The following is a 7,789-nucleotide window of genomic DNA, read 5'->3' on the forward strand; positions in this document are numbered from 1 at the left end:
ACCTTCTGATAATAAAAGGAGAGTGACAGATATAATTATAAGGCAGTGATAGAAAACGAAAGAGTCTCAAGGACGTTGGGGACCCACTGTTTAGAGCTTAGGGAACAAATGCCCCTGGAAACATTCCCATGGGTTTTCCCCTGTCTATCATTTTTTTTTCTTTTCCCTCTGTTTGTTTTTTTTTTTTTTTTTACTTTTTTGGAGAGGTTTTTGCTATAGGACGTGTGCGCTTGCCAGAAAAAGAAAGACAGACAGAGAGACAGAAAGCAAGAAATCACCCTCCCCCCCCCCAGGGGGAATGGTCATGCCACAATCCCTTCTCCTCCATTCTCCTCTCAGGATCTTAGGCACGCATGCACACACGCCCAGCATGAGTTTAAGTCACCAGGTCCGGGACTTGAACCACCGTCGACTACATGGGAGTCCAGCGACATAGCCATTACACCAACTGCTGGTCCCATTTCTTTCTTTTATTTTTTATTTATTTATTTTATTTTGCAGAGGGTTTCTATCCTGAATGATCTCATGGTCACTGAGGAGAATATACATAGAAACATACACTTACAATAACAATACACTTGTGAAAATAAAAATATGCATAAAGGGTGTCATGACAATTTGCTGCTTTATGGCACTCTCTCATTTGCTTCTCAGAAGGTCAGGTGGACACTGACCAATCCTGCTCATGAGCACTATCTGCTCATCAGAGGGCAAGTCAGAAAGGAAATGCTTACTTTTTGCCACAAGTTCACTTTGAGTATACAATTGTGCCTCTTAAATTCTAAGAGGAGCTTGAAGTAAACTCTAGGGAAAAAAAAATAATTATGAAAATGCTATTCAATGCCAGCAGCTAACATGGTGATTTAGGTGCTGGACTCTCACATAGCCCACTGTGGGTGAAGTCCTGGACCTGGTGGCTTGCTTTCTCAATTTCCCTCTCTCTCTCTGGTGAGCACATGTGCCTGATAGCAAATTAAATAACTATAATAAAAATAATAACACTAATGTTTTAAAATGTCATTTATGATTGTTTTAATTTTTAAGAAGTTTTTGCCTTAGGGCATATACTCTCCTGAGAAAGAAAAAGATGGACAGAGTGAAAAGGAAAGTGAGAAATCACCCCACTGGGAGGGATGGCCACACCACAATCCCTTCTCCTCCATTCTCTTCCCCAGATCTTGGGCACACATGCACAAGTTACCCAGTGTGACTTTTCAGACACCACGTTCAGGACTTGAACCATGGTTAGCCATGTGGGTGTCCAATGACATGACCATTATGCCATCTGCTGGCCCCAGGTTGTTTTGATTTTTATGAAGCACCATGTAAGCTGTATGCAAAAATGAACAAAGAATTTTTTTTTCCTTTTTTTTTTTTTTGGAGAGGTTTTTGCTATAGGGCGCGTGCGCTTGCCAGACAGACAGAGACAGACAGAAAGCAAGAAACCACCCCCCAGGCGGCATGGCCATGCCACAATCTCTTCTCCTCCATTCTCCTCTCAGGATCTTGGGCATGCACGCACACGCGCCCGGCGTGAGTTTAAGCCACCGGGTCCAGGACTTGAACGCGGTCATCAACTACATGGGAGTCCAGCGACATAGCCATTACACTAACTACTGGTCCCAACACAGAAATTTTTCATACCTAAATTTATCTTAGTTTTGCTCATTATAATTTGCTTACCAGACAGTTTTATACATCCACACTCTAATCAGCTAATAAGAGTGGTCTCTTAACTGATGAAGAGTTTTGATTTCCTTCCTAGCGTAATTAGGATCGTCATTAATAGTCTCTTCCTTCTTCATTTTTATGTCATCTTATGGCAATATTTTCCAATTGGTTTGTGATAACATGATGACACACTAATTGTTATAGAATGCAAAGTAAAACTTGTAGAACTGTTCTTATGACTCTTGCTGTATCATTATGTAGGTTCACTCTGATTAATATCATTAAAGTAAATAGCACCAAAATTAACAATGATTAGAGTATTATTTCAAATTAGTGCCTTACTTCTAAATGAATCACTTCATTGCAGAGCTCATGTCTAAGAAAGCCTATGTAACTCTGCAGGATTCTCTCTCCACTTTATGCAGTTATAGCTTAGGAAACCAGCAGTGTTTGGTGAACACCTCACCTTCTGGCATTTTTTTTTCTTTTAGAGAAATTTTTGCTATAGGGTGTGTATGCTCGCTGGAGAAACAGAAAGAGACAGAAAGTGAGAAATCACCCCCAGGGAGGATGGCCACACCTCAACCCCTTGTCCTTCATTCTCCTCTCAGGATTTTGAGCACACACACACACATGTGCCCAGCATGAGTTTTAAGCCACTGGGTCCGGGACTTGAACCACAGTCAAATATTGGAAATCCAGTGACATAACCATTAAGACATCTGCTGGTCCCACCTTCAGCCATTTTTAGCCATATAAATTAAGATCCTGCATCTATACTGTCTCCACTGTAATAAACAACCCTTAGTTGATGGTCATGGGAAAAGTTGGTGTCTATGCAGGTGTAATAGGAAGACTCTGGCACACACATGTGCATGCATGGCCCAACCCTTTCCACGGAAAGCATCATGGCTACACCTGCCATACAATGAAATGTACCTGATGCATGTGCTTAGATTTCCAAAAGCAGAGGAAGTTTTTGCTCATTTCTGACTACATCTCCCTTTTACTCCTCCTTTTTGTGTTATACCTTATTGATAAACATGTTTCCTAAATGATCAAATTTCCAGTGTAATTTTCCATTTTCATTATTTATTTTATTTTTGAGAGATATTTTTGCTATAGGGCACATGTACTTGCAGAGAGACAGAGAGAGAGAAAGTAAGAAATAATCCCCCAACGAGAATGAGCACACCGCAATCCCTTCTCCTCTATTGTCCTCTTGGGATCTTGGGTATGCACACACAGGCATGAGTTTTAACCAGCTGAGTCCAGGACTTGAACCACAGTTGACTGTGTAGGAGTCCAGTGATGTAACTATTATGCCATCTGCTGGTCCCCATTTTTATTATTTTTTAATACCTGAGAAAGAAATCATCTGATATCTGCCTGAAACAAATAAACAAACAAAAGAAGATACAATTGTCTATGCAAACATAGAAAGTAAAAATACCACAAATAAATTTCCATGTAATTGAAATGTATCTGTTTGCATCATGTATGTGAAGACCACCAAATAACTTCATGCTGTCCCCCTCATCACTGTGATGACACAGTGAGGATCACAGGCTATTGACTTCCAAGGCTGTGATGACTACACTAACTCTGTCCCGTGCTCTCCGGCAGGACGTTGCTCATGTATATCAAGTTAGTATAATTTCTGCTCTGTTTCTTTACACCAGGAAACTGATGCTCCAAGAAATTATTATCTTGCTCAGTTAAGGCCACATATTCGATAACTGCCTGAGCTAAGATTTCATTCCAGAAAGTTTAACACAGAGCCTGGGTTTTTAATGTACAGTCAATACTCAGATCTTAAGACTGTTTTTGATAAGTTTGTGGCTTTAGAGAACTAAGCAAGGGGCATTCTGAGGTATAAAGAAATTAAATATAAATATATGTAACTATATCTAATTTAAATATGTGTTATATATGTATATTTATATACATATATTTTAAATTGTGTAATTTTCTTTTAATGTTTGTGTACTCATCTCTTTCCCAAGGGTCCAGTCGTGGTGATCTCACTCCAGTTTAGATCAGTTTTGGATCACAGTTTCACACATATCTGGCCTGCTCAGGAAGGTCTGCAGACTTGAACAGGGAATCTTCCCAGGTGGAACTGTCTTGCAGAATGTTGCATTTTACCACTAAACCACTATCTAACTCTCTAAAGATGTTTATTTGTTGGGACATGAGTGTTCTTTCAGTAAAAATTAGAAAACTATGATTAAAAGACACAAATAAGAATATTTTCAGCAATTCAAGGACCTCTCTTGAAGAAAGAACATTAGGCTAGCAGGTGTTGGTTAAAATGGCTGGATCCCCCATGGCTAACCCCACAATTTTTAGGCTAGCCTGTGTTGGTTAAGATGGCTGGATCCCCCATGGCTAACCCCACAATTCAAGTCCTGGATCTGGCAGCTTGTGAAACACATCATGTCTGTGTGTACATGCATGTCCAAAATCTTGAAAGGAAGGAGAAATAGAGGAGAAGGTATTTGGGCATGACCATTCCTCATGAGGAAACGTTCTCACTTTCTCTTGTTCTCTCTCCAATGAGAGCACATACCATTTGGAAACATTTTTTCAAAAGCTAGTTAGACATATAAACTAATGTATTTTATTAGAAGAACTGGATAAGTAAATAAGTAAATATAATCTGCACAGTATTTTTTTTTTGAGGTGAAGCATTAACATTAGCACCTAACATCATAAAGAGCACTTTTACCACCTATCTCTAGAATATGACAAACTGAAGCCCCTCCAATGCCTTGACAAAACTTAAGCTGATTGCATCTTAAAGTGACATCTATTGGGTAATCTGAAAAGTCATGACACATTTTTACATAGAAAAACATAGAAAATTCATCATGACTTTTCTGACAATGCAATAGAAGTTGTATATTTTATTACAAAATCTCTGGAGAATTAAAGTAGTCAAGTAATATTTCTTATTATTAAGTAATCTTTTTAAGAGCAGTATTAGAAGCCAGTGTTTTATTTATTTGTTTATTATTCTAATGTATCATCTATGATGTAATGTAGAAAGTCTTCAAGAATGAGGGGAATTATAATTCCTTAACACTTTATCATATTTGAATTTCTCTTTATTTTTAAATTTTTATATTTAATTTCCAGAGGGTGTATATACTTATGAGAGGAAGGGAAGAAAAGAGGGAGAGCAGAGAGAAATTTGGGAAAGAGAGAGAGAAAGCACCCTCAATTAGCTGTGCTCATGCCACAAATCTCGTCTCCCTAATTAACCCATCTAATCAGGATTTGGTGCACACATACACACAGGTAGTGTGATTTTAAGAAACTGGGACTGGGATTCAAACTATGGTCAGACAAGTGGAATCCAGTTCCTGATGCACTGTAATTAATCCCTGTGCTATAGGCCAGCCTGAATTTCCTTTCGTTTTAACTGTGAAGAATTGGAATGTTTCTATTTTCCCACCATAAATTCCTACACTGAAATCCTAACTCACAAGGTGATGGTATAAAAGGTAGGATATCTGGAGGTCATGAGGGTGGAACCATCATGAATAGAGTTAGTACCCTTACAAATGAGACCCCAGAAGGCACCTTCACTCTCACTCAGCAGTGGGAGGAAACAATAGGAAGGGGGCAATCTACACCCCCTCTGAGGACCCTCACCAGAATCTGACCATGCAGGTCTCAGACTTTCAACTTCCAGAACTATGAGAAATAAATTGCTGTTGTTTATATGCCATTCAGTCTATACTTTATTATAGCAACCTGAACAGACTAAGTCAGTCAAGGAAAGTGAGCAGTTTGGCTACACAAACAGGAGAAGGCTATCAAATTAATTGAAGCTAATTTAAAATATCTTTGAAATTTGTAGTTGGTTTTATTCTATATGAAGATGTAAAAGCTACCTCTTGCATGTCACTGCCACTTCAATCTGACATTGAAAGAAAAGGGAATTATTTTCAAATAACACTTTCATAATAAGTGGAAATTTCTGTTAGGCTAAGTATTGATGTTTATTTTGGTTTAATGAGAATCTTTAGAACCAATGGTAAGAAACATTGAAATACATCTGTACGCGGGAAGATTTATTTACAAAGTCGTCATAGCAATGATGTAGTCCCTACACTTGGACTTGAGGAGTACATGTGCTTCTGTCTTGCAGAGGATGTAGCTCCACACAGAATGCTAGTCCTATGAGGGAGATGACTAGCCCATCCTTTATCCCAGTGCCCAGTGTCCGTTTCATGTCCATTTCACGTCTGTTGTTACGTGGAGAAGTGAATATGGAAAATCCTAACTGAAGACTGAGGTTGCACAAGTGCCCATGGTAATATATTGTTTGCCTTCTCCATTTGTAACACACACTGGGGGACTACTGTTCCCCTACTCTAGTCTGACTTCAAAGATGGTTTGAGATTTTTTTTTCTCATATAAATTACAAGGTCAATATTATTCTAAGGGCTATGAAATACCATGTCTTAGTTAAACCAAGTAGAAGAAACTATCAAGCACATTTTCCAGGACCTATAATACCACAGAGCACATGATTTTAAAGACTTAGACTATTTTTTTAAGTTCATTTCTTGTATGTGAAATGACAGATAATTATATCTAAGTTTAATAGAAAATATACCAGTACGTGAAATGGATATGCACATATCTTAGATGTCAAAAATATTTTTAATACAACCAGAAGTCTTTTTAAATAGTCTCTTTTACCCCAATGACAGAATAATTACTTCTTCCCACAATGTTATTACCACCTAGATTTGTTTATCATGCCAACGATCTTTATCCAGAGCATATTACATATAATACACTATTTGCTACAATAATAGAAATGTAGAGAAATATCAGGCATGGATTATTTCCTAGGAAATTTAACAGAAGTCATACCTTAGGAAGGAAGTATTTTTCATGTTCTCTACCCTTTTCTCACAGTATATCAACCAGTCTGTATGACTTGACATGGAAGATCAGCTAAATCCCTAATAGTGGATGTTGTTTATATGTACATGGAATTCTGTTTTACCTAGTAACCTGAAATGTATCTTATTACTTGGAGTATCTCAAATGCCCTGGCAATCATAAACCCATCTTTATATAGGCATTTTACAATTTTATATATCCTTGGTTCTTTTCCAAGAAATAAAGTGGTACAATACCAGCGTTTTAAAATTGGCATGATAATTAGTATAAATTGAAGTAAAACATGTTGTTATTCTTCTATGTTTGTTAAAGTCTGGGTTTTAGACCTTGATCCTCCTCTAAAAAGCTGTGTGATCTCAGTTCTGTTCCTTATTTTTCACCTTTAGAAAGAATGTTGGAAATAATAGTACTCCTCATTCTTATTTTATCTTTATGAGAGTTAAAGTGCTCATATTAACTATTTTTAAAGAATATTTTAAGTTTTATTTATTATTATCATTATTTTCAATTTGACCAGAGTGAGACAGAATGGGAGGGAAAGTACGAATGCAAGCCACCAGGTCCAGAACTCAAACTGTGGTTGGCCATGTGGGACCAGTGCGCTTAACACCATGGCATCTGTCAGCCCCTCATATTAAATATTATTTGATGTTGTTTGTAGTTTAAATTTTACAAAGTTCTTAAGCTTACATTCCCTGATTTTCACTGGCCTAAAACCAAATCTACGTGTTAACACGTCCAAGGGGTGCCCTTCATATACACTGTAATGTGAACAACACTGCCTAGAGTTGGGTAGTCTGACTCTCTGCAAATCTTATGAAGGACATTACTATTCTTATTTGTGAATTGAAGTCATGTGATTTGTAGTCAATGAATGGGTAACATTGTATGTGCAAGGTCACATGATCAATAACTGGCAGAGTCACAGCATCCTACATCTCTTTGTTTTATGCTGGGTCTACTTTTGTTCAAAGCTGTTATGAGGACATGCATTCTGTCATGGTGACCATGATGTCACAGCCATTGTAAAAACATGAAAATTTATCATTTTTCAAGTTTATTTGGCCCACACAAATTACCTTTGACTAGCTACAAATGTCCCATTATTAGTAGTACAAGGATTTGTAGTGGTTTGATATAGCCAAATAAGTTTTTAAATTCAAAGATATCTGTTTCAGGCTAGCCACAGTGG

At 37.6% G+C, this 7,789-nt stretch overlaps 1 long non-coding RNA gene across 1 annotated transcript in view; it reads left to right on the forward strand.

Annotated features, from left to right (window-relative positions):
* The window catches only part of LOC102498945 (uncharacterized), an 8,815-nt gene extending 2,835 nt beyond the window's left edge, over positions 1-5,980 (forward strand). The window contains exon 3 of the long non-coding RNA XR_333187.1: positions 5,831-5,980. This is a non-coding gene — a long non-coding RNA (uncharacterized LOC102498945). The remainder of the gene's footprint in view (positions 1-5,830) is intronic.
* The last annotated feature ends 1,809 nt before the right edge of the window (positions 5,981-7,789 follow it).

This window comes from Tupaia chinensis, unplaced genomic scaffold, assembly GCF_000334495.1.
Source record: "Tupaia chinensis unplaced genomic scaffold, TupChi_1.0 Scaffold000010_1, whole genome shotgun sequence".
NCBI lineage: Eukaryota > Metazoa > Chordata > Mammalia > Scandentia > Tupaiidae > Tupaia > Tupaia belangeri.